This window comes from Chroicocephalus ridibundus, chromosome 9 (assembly GCF_963924245.1).
Source record: "Chroicocephalus ridibundus chromosome 9, bChrRid1.1, whole genome shotgun sequence".
Classification (NCBI taxonomy): domain Eukaryota; kingdom Metazoa; phylum Chordata; class Aves; order Charadriiformes; family Laridae; genus Chroicocephalus; species Chroicocephalus ridibundus.
Window position 1 is genome coordinate 9,777,607 of NC_086292.1, and position 15,121 is coordinate 9,792,727.

At 48.5% G+C, this 15,121-nt stretch overlaps 1 protein-coding gene across 5 annotated transcripts in view; it reads left to right on the forward strand.

Annotated features, from left to right (window-relative positions):
- The window catches only part of PASD1 (PAS domain containing repressor 1), a 110,079-nt gene that overhangs the window by 39,445 nt on the left and 55,513 nt on the right, over positions 1 to 15,121 (forward strand). For 4 of the 5 annotated variants that reach the window (XM_063347496.1, XM_063347495.1, XM_063347500.1 and 1 more), the window contains exon 1: positions 10,815 to 11,395. The exons of the other annotated variant lie outside the window; for it this stretch is intronic. The gene's annotated coding sequence lies outside the window, so the exon portion shown is untranslated. Of the gene's footprint in view, positions 1 to 10,814; positions 11,396 to 15,121 lie in introns of those variants that run through there. 5 annotated transcript variants of the gene reach the window in all.

Below are 15,121 nucleotides of genomic sequence, written 5' to 3' on the forward strand. Positions count from 1 at the left end.
CCAGATGTGTTGAGGAGTGACTGCAGCATCCATGCCGGGGCTCACCCGAGAGCACCCAGAAAGAGCGGGGTGGTGAGACACGGGCAGTTGTGCTTGCTGAGGGTTTACAAAAGGCACGTGCAACAGGAGCGGCCTGTTCCTTTCTCATCTTCGACATGGAGTGGAGGTAAACTGGCCCCTAGAACAAAATCCTGATTTTCAGTGAAAAAATTCACTGGGGCTTCTCATCACTTCAAGTATTTCGACCTGTCTGCAGTTTTTTTGTACTAGCTCGCATACCTCAGACATTCCCAAGAGGCTTGTTCAATCTGATAAGGCTTTGTTCACAAGAAGCTACATATTTATTTACCGAAGGGAAGACAGCCAGAAGGGTTTCTGAGCAGATACTGCGTGAACAGTTAAGCAGAGGCTATTACGACAGCTTGTGTAACAGCACGATTGACAGACAGGTAACACTTCGCCAGCCGCCTGCGTGGGGAGTCGGGATGGGGAGCGCTTCGCCCCAGCACTGTCTGAGACGTGGAAATCACCCAGCCTGCTCCTGCCGGGGTTTATGGGTCCCAAAAATTACTTCTCCTTTCATCTTTCCTCTTTACTGCAAAACTGCTCTGTTCAGGAAATGTTAAGTCTCTGTCCTTTCTAAGAAAACACGCAGAGATGGCGGGCAGTCATGATATAAAAGCGCTCAGCACGGAGATGGAAAAAACCCATCCAAAAAATGGGTTTTTTTGAAAAGAAAAAATCCAAACTAAGGCCTGAAGTCACTGTTAATTCTTGGCAAAATTCCCCACCCACAGAAGCACAAAGGGTTAAAGCCACCCGTCAGGCAAAACTCTTTCTGGGCCACCAAGGCCACTATATTCAAATGAAAAAAAAAAAAAAAAAAAGGAAAGTTAAAAAAAAAAAAAAGTGGGAGGTGTCCCTGCCCGCGCCAGGCGGGTTGGAACTAGATCTTTAAGGTCCCTTCCAACCCGAACCATTCTATGGTTGTAGGAAATATCTATGGGATTTATATTTGTCTGTTACTTAGCCAGGGCAGCACATGAAGTGTTTCATAAGATGCTGTTAAAGGATATGTTGGCTCCTTGCAGTACCTATTGGATTACGCATCTTCAGAAACAATGTAAAATGAAAAAAAAATAAAAAAAATTAAAAAAAATCGGAAAGCAAACTATTGCTTCCATATGCGAATGGAAAATAATTTAATTATGAAATGAAACGGCTGCACAGCACTGCCAAGAGGGCAAGCAAATGAGAACTTAACCAAAAGAGAAAATTGTCAGTCTTTCAGTGCTTAACCATTTTGCTCTGAACAGCAGCAATTATGGAAATGTGCAGAAGACTGTTTCACTGATGATAAATCTGCAATATGTCAAGCAATATTTGAAGATTCATATTTAATTACTGTGACTGCACAAATTAAACAGTGGAAAAAAGTTGTCAATGATGTTTTTTAAAGTAGGGAAATAGATCCAATGCCAAAAGCAACATGGTTAACGTCGGTAACTAAAAGAGAGTGTTTCCCTCTAGGCTAAACCTTGTGATAAAGGAAAGATGTCACTTATTATGCACTTTTGAACATGTCTGGCAAGGTTAAGAGGTAAATAGGCAGAATGATGATCTTCTGGGTTGGTAATGGTTTTCTCAGCCACAGATGTTCTCTGAGCACATTCTTTGTGTTCCAGGTTACTCATAACTCTTGATCAACATTTGTCGGGGGCTTTTTTTCCCCCTCCGGAAACCATTTTAAGGTAAATAACTTCAGAAAACTCCATGTTCCACTAGTGGCCAAGGCAGGACAGAGCTTCAATGAGTTCATCTCATAAAGTAAGCGCACCCCGGCCATCTACCTTAGCGGTGTCTGCGCTGTGCTCGCAGCCGGTGCCTGGGAAGCGGTGGCTCTCTGCCCTGCTGACCAGGTGTGATTTGGCACGAGGCAGCTCGGCTGCCCAAGCGAAGTGGGGGCTCGCAGGGTGTTTGGAGCTGCGGGTTGACCAGGGTGGACAAAACAAGGACAGCACGTGCTTTAGTGCAGTCTGCAGAAGTTGAATCTGCGGCAGCATGCGTAATGCCTCCTTGCAAACCAGGGAAGACGTTTCCAGAAGCATCTTCTGGACCAAAATGTTGGAGGTCCAAATGCAACCCTTTTCCTGCGGCGTGCTGGCTGGCACGGGGGACGGTCCTCCGCAGCCAGCTGCCGCCTGGCCACACCACAAACCAGGGTTCGAGCGAGAGCAGCGTGGTGTGTTGCTCCTGTTTAATCAGAGGTAGGGATGCGCCGAGCTTACAGGAGTTTTCCCCAGCAGCCGCTCGGTCCCCGTGGTGCAGATTTTGGCTGCAGAGTGCAGGGGATCATCCCACCTCATCCTCTTACCCTCAAGTACTGGCCCAAGTGACACGGGTGTAAATGCCAATGCTCATACTGCTGCGCGGTGGGGCCTTATGGGAAATTTCTTGCCCACATTCCTCATGTGTAAAATAAGCAGAGTATTTTTTTTGTTTGTTTTTAAGGATTACCTTTGTAAAGTACTTTCAGATATAACACTGAAAGGGCTGTGTAAGAACTAAGTAATAAATAATACTAGACACCAGGCAATATCCCACTGTAAAAATGCAGAAGAATTAATCCACTGTGCTTGAAAACCCCACCCTGAATTGCTCTCAAGGACACGGAATTTGGTAGGATGCATGAATGGGAGCGGTTCTATAAGAAGATGCTCTGTGTGAAGTGGATTTTGTTCTACGCTCTGCCGTAGTTGTCATGGCGAGTATTCATATTTCCCATAGCAACGGGACCGGTAAATAACTGCATAAAAAGCTGCATTAAGTGACCAGGGCACAAGTTAATTCTCTCATCGGCATCCTTCACTTGAGCACTCTCCTGTAGATGAAACACTTCACTGAAAAGCAAGCTTTTCCTTCGGTTTGTGACATGTTTCCTCTTCATAGTTTCGTTATGATTCACCCACCAGTTGCTATGCTAGTGACACTATCTGCGCCACGTACGTACTACTGGTGTCTGAATTAACCGAAGGAGATGATGACAGGGCAGCAAACCCGCAGTGAGTGCTGGTTTTGTAGCACTTTGTGCAAGTGCTGTCTAATGCGGGTCAGCCGAAGTTCTGCAAGTGAAAGGACTGAAGCTCTACAGGAAACAACGCACTTTTTTCGTTTATTTTTGGAGTCTCTGTCTCTTGTTTTTCCTCAGTTGAAATGACTTGTTATTCTGCAAACTAGCACCACCACCAGCATTAAGGGCGGTCAGGTGTATTAAATGGACAAGGGGAGGATGAAAACTGGGGGGAGCTGGGAGATGTCACTAGAGCAGCAATGATGCTCCAAAGCAATGATGCTCCAAAGCAGGACAGTCTTTCGCTTTAATCAAAAGAAATTTGTTGTAAGTCCACGTTGTCCTAAACAGTGGTTTGCAGTGCTCTGAGAAGAGCAGAACCATGTTGTTTGTATACTCTGCTGAACGCAAAATTGGGTACAAAGGTGGGTGGCATCCGTGAGAAACACTGCAACTGGACAAAAGTCAGTTAGTGCAAAACAACTAGGAACCGTTTTTCTGCAACGAACCCCCTCGGGCTCCTCTGGCTGCCCGCAAATGTGCTGGGAAGGTGCTGCTTGGCTGGCCACAGAAGGTGGATGCTCCTCTGGAGGAAGAAGGCAGAAAGGGCTTCTTGATGTGGAGAGGACCAGCGGGATCTGTTGCTAAGACAGTCAGGGGCGCGATGGAAGGTCTTGGGGTCAGGATGAGAAGGCTGGCAGTACTTAACTGCTCGCATGGTCACCCCCATATTTAGGCCAAGAAAAGAGACAAATTGTCCAAAGAAAAAAAAAAACTCCAGTCCATTTCCCAAAGGTCGTGCTTCTTCAAAATGTGTCCTGAGTTTCATGACGAGCACGTGCATTAGACAGCTCCTCTCTTCACTCCCAGCCCCTCATTCACAAGCGCTGACCAAAACTGACCTTGATACTCCTGCTTAGATGAGCAAATTCTGTCTTGCATATTCATTTTCCATAGACACATAAGAAGGCGATCAGTCACTTACAGCTGCATAATAAAAACTGATTTCATCGGGTCAGTCAAGGGTTTGTTTCCGCTTATTAGGACTGACTTTTTGCAACACTGCTCGTAGACAAAAATCTGTCATATAATAGTAGTTTCCAGCGTCGTAGTGCATTCGCTGATGGTGTTCAGCACCTCCCCTGTGCCCAGAAAAACCAAGTGCATTTCTGTGAGTAGAGAGTGCGGTAACATCCCACACAGTTCTGAATATTTTTTGACACGTTTCAGTATCATTCAGTGGCAAAACACAGTGATAAAGTCTCACAGACTTGCGTTTTAACTCGCTTCTGTTTAGGTATGAGCACAGCGGCACAGCATCAGCAACACGTGATGCTTTCGGTCTGTCCTGCTCCCAGGGTACAATCTCTGCTGACTACCAGGCCACTTGTTTTATGCATTCATGAATTTATTTAGAAGGTTTCTGCGTTTTTGAAGAAGGTAGAAGGAAGACAGTGGAAGTTACCTGTGAATTCTGTTGACTTTGGTGCACTTGGGATCAAGGACATGCATTGTTTTCTTTCCCGTGTATCCTAAAAGACCATTAAGGGAGGTGTTTGGAGAGCTGTGGCCTGGGGCTTGTGCTCGGGGCTCCTGTCCTTGTTAGCATCTGGGCTGTGTTGCCAGTGGTCCCTCGAGACAATCAGGCTGCTCGGTTCTTCTAAAGAACCGCTGGCACAGCTTGTGCTTAAGAAGCCGCTGCTTGACATTTCTAATTTGGCTGACTGTCAAACTATGCCCGGTCTTTCCTTGGTGGTTAAGTACGTGCAACTGTTTGTGGTGAGGGAGTTTGCATGGTGTCAGATACGTACACAGAGATAAGCGTATTGTTTTTTCAGTCTTTGCCAATCGGGAGGTCTTCTAAACGCAAACGCCCTATCTGCTGTCTACTGGGTTCTGCCACGGTCTTCAATAGTCTTGATTTTCATGTCATCTTGGTCTTGTACAAGCTGCAAAGCTGGCAAAGGACCGCGCAGGTCACTTTGCCTTGGAGAGGAAAATTTTACTTTCCTTACAAATTAAAATCAGGCAATAGCTTCGCTCAGCACCCCGTTGCAGGTGGTTTTGCAGAGGGAGGTCTCCCCACCAGCAAGGCCATAGGAACTGCAGTGCTCCGTGCCTGCAGGTCACAGTCATCCTAATGCCACTCTCCGTCCCAGTTTCCGAAGAAGATTAGGATGTAGTTGGGAGCCCTCTGGCTGCAGACCAGTCCAGGCAGAGCACAGGAGGTGAATGTCAGTATCTGGGAGACAGGCGGGAAGGTGTGGATGGAGGCAGCTGGTCCCAGCACAGCCTGGTGGGCCCTCCCAACACACATGTCCTTTGTCACCCACATCTGCAACTCGGCGGCCTGGTCAGACCCTGGGTTATAGTAGGAAGATCAGGTGACAAGGACAGCTTCCTCTCTGCTGCGTTTGGCCAGGAGCATGTTCCTTCTTGTCTTGGAGTCAGCCGTTGCTGCTCTAAGCCATGATGTTGAAAATTCCATCAGATGACACTGTTAACATTGCATTTGCTCTGGGTAAAGGCCAGAGAGGAGAAGTGGAAACTTTTCAGTGCAAGGAATAGTTGACCTGCAGAATTCCCAACTGCTATGTATGGGATGAAGTAACGAAGAACGGGCAAGGACCAGAGAGAAGATATAAAGTGTTACCACCTTGTATGAATAAAGCCTAGCATCAGCAGAAATATTAATATGAAATACCCTTGTTTATCAATGTAGATTTAATGCGCTAATTAGTAACAACCATGATTCATTAGGAAGGACGCACTTGCAGATGATGGGCAGTAATTCTGCACTGACTTGCCCATTCTTCCTCAGTGCCTTCGTCCATGGGTGATACTACGCCTTTGCCGTTGCCTGGTGCTCCCTCTGCCCATTTGTCCTCTCACTGCTGAATTCAGGGGAATTTGGGCTTTTAACGTAATTATTATTAAGTTTCTATTTTATGTCTCTGTTCATGAGGCCCCTCAGTAGCTGATTATACTAATCAGAGGTGATTATTGCCTGTACCCACTTAACCCATATTTAAATGCAGCAGCCTGAATTTGTCTTCAGCAGATATGAACCCAGCATCAAAGAAAATTAATTCATAGGTACATTATCCTTTGGGATCGAGCTAAAATGTGGTCAAAGAGCTTCAGAGACAGTATATGCTTTCATGGAAGGATATGGGCAGAAGAAGGTAGCCATGTCCTTGTTCGTGCAAGTTTTTTCCCCCACTTCTTTGAGTTAGGCAGAACAACAGATCACAAGAATACTTACCAGAGAATATTTTACTGCAGTTAACAGAGAACACTTTTTCCTTTATAGAAATAGTAGTTATCGCTGAAAGTGTGATCAGCCACATTAAAAATATTCTTTTACTCTTTTTCCTGGCCAGATCTCTGACTTGGGCACCTCTCAGCTTTTCAGATAAATACATTTATCTGGCCATGCTATTACTCCAGCACAAGGAAACACAGGGCCTTAGATACTCACAAAATTTGGATACCAATCTTGCCTCAGCAAGAACCATTTTAAACCGTTTACTACAAAATAAGGTGCTGGATGATGGAAATGAAAATATTCCAGTTGGTTCTCAAAAGCTCAGGTGGAATTTTGTCCTAAATGGTGATTTACTCATATATATTTCTAATTGTTTTAAAGCAGTTGCATAAAGATTCGAAGTGGCGCACAAAGATGCTGGGTAGGACGGCAAGCAGCTCCTTCCAGCCCACAGGGATGCAAGATTTTATGCTGGGGGGGAAATCCTGTTCACACTGGAGTAAATGTGGTTTTTGCTCTGCCTTTAATGGAGTTTCCGTTCCTTTTTCTGAACTTAAATGAGAATGGGATTTTACCCATCTTCTCACATGATTGTGGTGCAAACCTGACTTTTATTTTTGAGTCCTTTTTAAAGGGGGGAAATGAAGGTGAAACTGTATTATCCCAGAGAACAGATGCATCTCCAGAGGGAGAAGGACTCTAGCAACTGCAGGGTGTTGGTTGAAGCCGAGATGTGAGCTCTAAGCCGGGTCCCCGCAGTGTGGCAGCAATGCCAGCCGTGCTCCAGGGCTGGAGAGGCTGCTGTGAAGCCGACTGTGGTTCTCGTACAGGTGGCAGGGTTGTGCCTGCCCAAAATGCACTTCCTTCTCCCCACCACAAGCCGGGGGGGGGTGTTCAGGATGAGGAGGTCACAGTACCACAGAAGGGAAAATGCACTGCCGTTTCCAGGAGTTTTCCATGAAACTTTAGAATTCACAAACATAAGGATAGATAAAGAATTGCAGGGGCAGAGTTTCACATAGGCAAACTCTTCCACATTATATTTTTATGTTGCAAGTAAATGTGACTAAAATATTCCAGAAACCTCTAACTATATTCTTTACTTTAAATCTAATAATTATGTATTCATCTCCCAACTTTGATTTTGTTAAATAACCAATACCATAATTCAGAGGCAAGAATTTAATCCACAGAAAATTCTGTCCTCGGAGAAGATCAAAGCGAGTCCCGTGGTGTTAAGCACACACCTACAGCACTTGATCCTGAAAAAAAATCAAGTGTGTGTTTCAATCAGCCTATCCCTTCTTGCTGGTTCCCATGCATTTACTTAAGCCTCTGCCCGGACATTTTCAGTGGCAGGACCAAGGACCAGTGGAGATCTCCACGCTGGGACAGCAGAGGGCTGAAAAAGGAGCAAGCAAACGTGTGAGATCACCAGCGGGCTGCGATGGCAATGCCTCGACACTCCTCTGCATCTACAGCCCTGCAGTGAAGGACTGAAAGTCTCTTGGGTGATATAAATACGCAAGATAAGTGCGTACACCAGAACACAAAGGTGAAACGGCCCTGTTTATCAGGCACAATTAAAATGAATAGAGGATGACTAATAAAGAGGCAGTTTAAAATCTTTACATGACACAGTGTCAAGGCAACAGTGTTGTGCAATAGCACTGACACAATTAACGCCGTGTCCCTGCCTTGGGCTCCCGCCGGCCTCGCCTGCACGCTCCCATGGCAGGGCTGGGTGGGCTCCTCCGCTCCATCCCTGCCCTCGCCGCCGCATCCCGTGCTCCCAGCGGAACCTGCGCAGAGCCAGCCTCTTCGGATCAAGGCAAGGGTGGGTTTTTTTTGTTTTTCGCTTTGTTGCCTCTATTCTTCTCTTTCCTTTTCGTTGGCATTATCCCAAGCCTCACAGTTGGGATTGCTGCGTGGAAAGCGAGAACATCACGTTGAATTTCTGGGCACACTCCGGAGTGAGACGAGGCTGAGGTGCCTGATCCGGTACCGGAGCTGGTTCTCAGTTTAGCACCGCGCAACGCAATCATTTCCTGGCTATGGATTTTTGCAGTATGTAATTTAAAGGCTAGTTTGGACAACCCTTTGCTCCAGATGAAAGGTTGTGCACGGGAGTGTGATCTTGCAAAATACAGCTCAAGCTATCTCTCCATTTCTTCATTTAATTATGTTACTCCTTCATAGTGCCTGCCAGGCTGCGGGATTCTCCAGTGCACTGGGTGAGTGCAGCAGACACCGGCTGGTTTATATGTGCATATACGTATTCTTTGCTGTTCTTATTTTCTGGCCAAACCCGGGTTTCTCTTGGTTTTGTTGCCGCTGGCGTGTCTTTGCAACACAGCATTGTTAAAACCTAATAATATAAACAATTCTGAGGCTATGCCAACCATCGCAGAGTACAGCCAAAGCTGCCCAACGCTGCAGCTTGCTGAGCAACGTGTGAGGGTTTTCTTGTCAGAAATGTCTGTTTCCCTATTCTTCTTTAACTTTTTGAAGGATCTTAGTGGAGAGCGTGTTCTTCTAAACGAGATAATTAAAGTCATTGACATGAAAATTCTCAGCGTTGCTATAGGAAGAGTAGCCCCTGCACTCGCCCAGCCTGCTGTCTCTACCTGCCAGGGGCTGCAGGGGAGTTGATTGAAACACTTCAAATAGAACATGATTTCTGCTCAGAAAATCATGTTATTGCAATTAACATGTAAAGTGGCGTTTCTGAGTGGTTTGCTTTATTAGAAGAGAGCGTTGACGCTGTTTGCTGTGGCTGCCAGGCTCACAGGATGGGGGGTGGCCGTGGAAGTGTCCCAGGTGCAGACGTGGCCAGGCAGTGCCAGCACAACCCGGGGCAATGGCTGTGGCACTTGGTGCCTCCCGGGGAGACCTGCCCCAGCCCCAGCCCAGCCCCTCTGGGGCCACATCCTGCCTGTGCTGCCCACAGCATCCGTCTGTGGGTGCTTAATCTTACGTGCCTCAGCTGCAGAGTGCAGTACCCTCTTTATTCCTGATCTAACTCCCCAAATGTGTATCTCCATGCCCACATACGTGGGCAATGCCATCCTCTCAGTGACCGTCACTCGCATGAGTGACTGCAGGCTGCAGAGACACACCTTAACTCAAGTAAAAAAGGAGAGAAACACCGCATTCAATACCTATTTGTACCTTGCCTAAAAGAGGGCAAGAAGGATTTTTCCCACATGAAGGAGGGAAGGGTTGCTGTGTTTTGCATGATGAGGCTGCGTGCCTCAAAAACCTGCTCTCAGTGGGAAAATGAGATTTGCCACTTGTGGCAGTCATCACAACCACGCTATTTGCTTTGCCTCCGATAAGAAAGAAAATAAGAAATATTAACTGTGTGCAGAGGTGCCCTTTCTCTTGTCTGTATCAATAACGGCTGATGTTCCTCAGGGTTATTGCTATAACAATGTCACTTCCCTTTCCTCAGTGGCATCAGGTTTATATTAAACGCCTCATAGCAAAGCTTTTTGTCCACTGTCCCCCTTAGGTTCTGCTTTTGTCCCCTGTGCTGTGCTTTGGGGAACTGGTTTGTGTGGGGGACAGGGCCGTAGAGGCGGGCTGCCTGCCTGCCCCCTTCCTCCAGCAGAATGAAGGCTAAGAGAAGAACAGGAGTTTTGGCTGAGCCAAAAAAAAGCCAGGGGTCAGGTGTGCCAGCTGTGAGAAAGGGCTACTGGGCAGGAATGTGCTTCCAGCAGGAGCACATCTCCCAGCGTTGCACAGGCTGAGGAGCAGCCTTCCAAGAGGCGTTGGGGCGGGGGGCGGAGGGGAGGGAGAACCAAAACCAACACCCACCCAAAATATCTAACTTGTTAGTTAGAGAGAGTTCACTCAGTTTTGGAAGGGGATTACATGATGCAGCTGCTTGCAGCACCCTGGGGCGTGGGGCAGGGACCCAAGCGATGTCCCCAGCCCCACGTTCCCCCAGGTTACCCCAATGGTGACATAAAACGTGCTTTTCCCACTGCAGCGCCCCAGCCAGCGCTGATCCGCTCCCAGCAGTACCTTGAGAAGAGAAAGGAGAAAGCTACAGGCCAGCCTTGATGCCACAGCTTTTGGTATCTACTGCTTCCAGAGACAGGAGAAGCATAAATCAAATCCCCGGCAATCAGCATTACCTAATAAACGAGTGAAAAGCGGCCCCACCTCCGCCCCTCCGGAGCTACCGCGGCCGGGCCGGCGGGACCCGCCGCCTCCTCGCCCGGAGCCGGGCACGGCTGATGTCGCGGGCGCCCACTGTCCCTGAGGAGAGGGAAAATAATTACCGGAGAGAAAGGGAAGAAAGAATGAAAGAAAAAAAAAAAAAAAAAAAAGTCGTATGAGGAAGGAAGCAGCAAATGTTAAATCAGTGACTCATGGCATGGGATGACTAATGCCGTCAAAGCGCTGCTCGTGTCGGGCATGGAATTGGTGCCGAACCGAACTGCCGGGGAGAGCAGGGAGGCTGCGGGACCCGGCGGGGCAGCGGGAACGGCGGGGCCGCGCTGCCGCCGCCCCGCTCCCCCCCGCGCAGCGCCCGGCGAAACCCAGGGAGGGGAGGGGAGGGGAGAAGGGCCGGTGCCGGCCGGGCTCCGCGGCCGAGCCCTCCCGGGGCTCGCTGCCGGTGCCGCTGACCTACTTTCCGCCGGCTCCTCCCGGCGGAGGGTACCGGCGCCACCTGCCCTGCCCGGGCTGCGCCCCTTCTGCGCCCGTCCTTCGCTCCGTCCCGGCGCTGCCCGCCCCGGTGTCGGCGGGGAGGGGAGGAGGAGCGCGCCTGTGCAGTGCCGGGGGGACGGGCTCAGCCCGCCGCCGCGTTACACAACCGCCCGCCGCAATCGCCGACTTTCACAAGTCCCGCCGCAGCTCGCCGGTAGCCCGCACCCACCGGGCGACCACCCACCTCCCCACCGCGCCAGCCCTGCCCGCCCTCATGCCATGTCTCCTGCGGGCAGCGGGACCCCGCGGCGGGCGGTAACCCCCGGCGCCGGGGGGGCACCGCGCCGGGGCTGGGCATGGCACTGAGAGCGGCTGCGGGACGCGCATCCTCCGACACGGTACGTACCCCCCTGCGGCGGGGACGCGGGCGCCGCGGACCCTTCGCGGGGCGGGGGGGGTGCGGGACGGGGGGGTGCCCCTCGGGGGGGAGCGGCGGGACGGGCTGCCCTGTGCCCCGGGAAGAGCATTTGCCGCTTCGCCTTGTCCTCCTCCAACACCTCTAGGACCGGTCCCAATTAAGTTTTGGAGAGGAAAATTTACAGCCGCCAACTTAAGTCGTCTGATTTCCACCCCCCCAAAAAAAATCCCGTGTGTCGGGAGGACGGGCGCGGGAGTGCAGCCCGGGCTCCCCGGTGGGTTTCCCGGTGGAGAGGTGAGGCGGGGAGGGGGCTCCGGTGCTGCCCCCGCGGCTCCCGGGCCGGGGATGCTGGAGCGCGGCCGGACACCGGGCTCATCCCGGCCCCGCAGGTGCCCGCGGACGCCGGGTTACGGAGCGGCCCGGGAATAGCACGACCGAGAGCTGCGGGGTGTTGAGGTTGGGGGGGGACACACACCGCTTTGCTGGGGGCTAAAACGGGGCCCGATGGCGGTTTTCTCGTTCTGTCTTGAATTTCTGTCGTTCTGGGAATGTGTTTGGCTGAAAACACGATGGGGGGAGAAAAACCTCCAAACTGAGTCTTGTGCCTAAATATAGCATCTGAAATCCAGGTTGAAAAGTTACACCTCCCACCAGGGTTATCGTGTTATTTGATTTTACAGACTGTTTACATTATAAGCGGGGAATTATGAAGGCTTTGAAAGCCCCCCGTGTGTTTCAGCCGTGGATTTGTGAATGATAACTCCAAGCCTTGGTCCGTCATGGCAGAAATTGCAAACCAATTGCTCTGGGTAGCTTGCACTGGAAGCACAGTTCAAAGCTGAGCCCAGCCTGATTCATAAACGAGGTGTCATATGCACTTTAGAGAGCACTCGTCCTTTGTAAAATGCCACAGTCCCCAAAGGCAGGGGGAGGCTCCTGAGCCATCTGCAAAGCTGGTCCCTCCTAAGTGGATTTTGGAGGAGTCGAGCAGACCAGTTCCATTTTAGGGGCAGAACTGGCACCGAAGTGCCAACTAGCACTGAATGAAGTTGTCTTCTTCAGGAGGGGAGCGGCCCTGGAGATAACGTACATGAAATCAAAGCTGTTAAAATGTCCCGTGCTCTGCCCGCCTGCGAGGCTGCAGTATAACCTGGGAGGGCAGGGTTGTTTATTAGCCTGAGTTTATTTTGTCGTGTGCAGTGAAAGCAGGGGTGCTGATTTAACTGATGGGACCTGACCTTCTGGTGTATAGATGGGAAAGTGGCAGGAGTCACTTCATTTTTAGGCAGAATGAGGGTGCTCCCCTCTCCTTATTTTGCTGGATCGCTACTCGCTAATCCCTAGCTCTGGAAATGGGAACTTGCCTTAAAGAGCCAGCTAGCTCTTCATGTTTTGATACACAGGCTTTACAGTCTTCTTAAGTCCTGCCAATGTTGTTTGGAGCAGCAGGTACTTTCAGGAGTATGCAGCGTGAACCCCTTGTACTGAACATACTACAACATGCGCTGGTTTGCTTGGGAATTTGTGTAATTTTTATAAACTTCCTAGGCTGCAATGCCTCACCATAGTTAGCCAGTCAGAAAAATACAGTTGGATTTTTTGGTTTTCTAGAAATTGTATTAAAAAAAAGAAAAAAAAAAAAGATAATTTTCCTGTAACGTGCTGATCGGAGTAAACCAGCGTGTCAGTGATGCATCGCGGAGGAGCGGAGCACCCCGTGCACTGATGCGCCGTAACGACAGCGCTCTGGCTGACGAAGTTCTGACAAATGCAGAAAGCACTAATGAGGAGAGGAAGCTGGAGAGAGTTAAGCCAAAAGTGGAAGTTTGTACGGAAGGGAGGCATTCGTATCTCTTGGGCTAAACGTGTTTACCACTGAATCTTCAGAATATTTCTGGAAGATGGAATAGGAAAAACGCAAACTGCTTTAGGAGTGGTTGCTTACTGCTCATGTATTCTGTTCATTTAGAACTGTGGATTAGACTTACTTGATCTAGAGGAAAAAGTAAAATTGGATTGAATTTTTTTTTTTTATAAACTGCAAACTTCAGTGAAATTTGGCAGTAAGGGATGTGGTGGTTCCTGGGTTTAGCCACTCAGATTACGTCTGTATTAAATTATTTCGCTGGTTCAAGACACACATCAAGTACTCAAAAATAGTTTAGGGTTAAAGATTAAAATTAGAAAATGAGTAGTTCATAATTAAAGTCTCATGGTGTTGGATGCAGCATTACATTTCAGAGATACTGATGTCAAATCCAACTTCTGCTCATTAGTAGTATCCAGAAATCGGTAGAATGTCTTTACAGTTTGGAGCTAGGGCTTGTCTATGCACAGAAGTTGCATTGTTTTGCCTTAAATTACGCAACCTCCCAAGATTCACATGTAACGATACAAAGGTTTTGATGCCAGCGTAGCTCATTCCTTCAAGACCGGGCGAATAAGCTATGTGCCTATACCAGAACAACTGAAGCCAGGCTTGTACTGAAACCGCTATGGGTTCTAGTGGAATAATAGGACTTTAACCAAAATAATAAAACCTAATAGAAACCCAAAATAGTATGGACCAGTCTTTGCTGGTATTGAAACGATACACCTCTGTATCACTTCAGTTCCAAACCTCTATTAAGGAAGTCAGGCAGGTACAAAAGCTGTATTTATTTGTTACGACCTGGATGACACCCTTCTTTCATGCAAATCTTTGTTGACCTAAGGCCATGCTCTGCTCGATGTGTCCCACGTTGTCCTGCTGCAATAGTGACTCTGTGCCCGTTGGCCCAGTGGGACTCACCTGGCCAGTAGCCTGTGTGCCCAACCAAGAGTGCCCCTGTGCAGAAGCCCTGCAAAAGCGTGTTTATTATTACTCCAGCCCCACTTGAACCCCAGTTTTAAGTGAGGTTGAGGTGGTGGCGAGGCCTCGGCAAGGGCTGTGCACCCAGCTGGGCTGGCTGGCGTCTGCTTGGCCTCAGAAATCCCAGATTCAGTCAAACCGCAGAGGTGTGTACAATTAATGAGAGACTTTGACCTACTTCATATTCCATTATTGGCTTTGGCCTTGTCTACATGCGGAGATTACACCAATTTAGTTTAAGTCCATTTTTAAAGTGATTTGATTAACCTGATGTGACCTTGCGTAAGGACATTCTTATTTTGGTTCGAATGAACTTATTTGGGTTCAGCCAAAACCTGCGCTTAGTCAATTTATACAGAACTGAAATTAGCCGTGCCTAAACTGAAAGGAGAACTCATGTCTCTAAATAATGACACAACTTTCTCATGAAAGCAGAACCTTCTGTAAATCTGGAACAGAGTGTAATTACTAACAAATCTGCAGGAGACTGAAAGCTATTCATAGCAAAGTTTAAAAAAAAAAAAAAAAAAAAAAAGAAAGAAAGCAAACAAGCAAAACTCAGATATCTTAGTGAGACAAATGAAGAAGTGACAATAATCCCAGTCCTGGAATACTAAAAGCAGTGGCACGAGGTTTGCAGCAAGGCTTTCCCGTGGCTCTTCAGCTGCAGAAGAGGGGAAGCATTCGTGTCCTGTACCCGGAGCCCCTGTGCAGTCAAAAAATTAAAAAGCGATGCATGGAACTATAGGCCTGCTGATGTGAATGCAGTGTACAGGGTCTCGTGACGTATTTTGTAGGAAAGAATAATCAGACATGGAAATAATGAGGAAGCAGGCTAAATTACAACAAGATTTC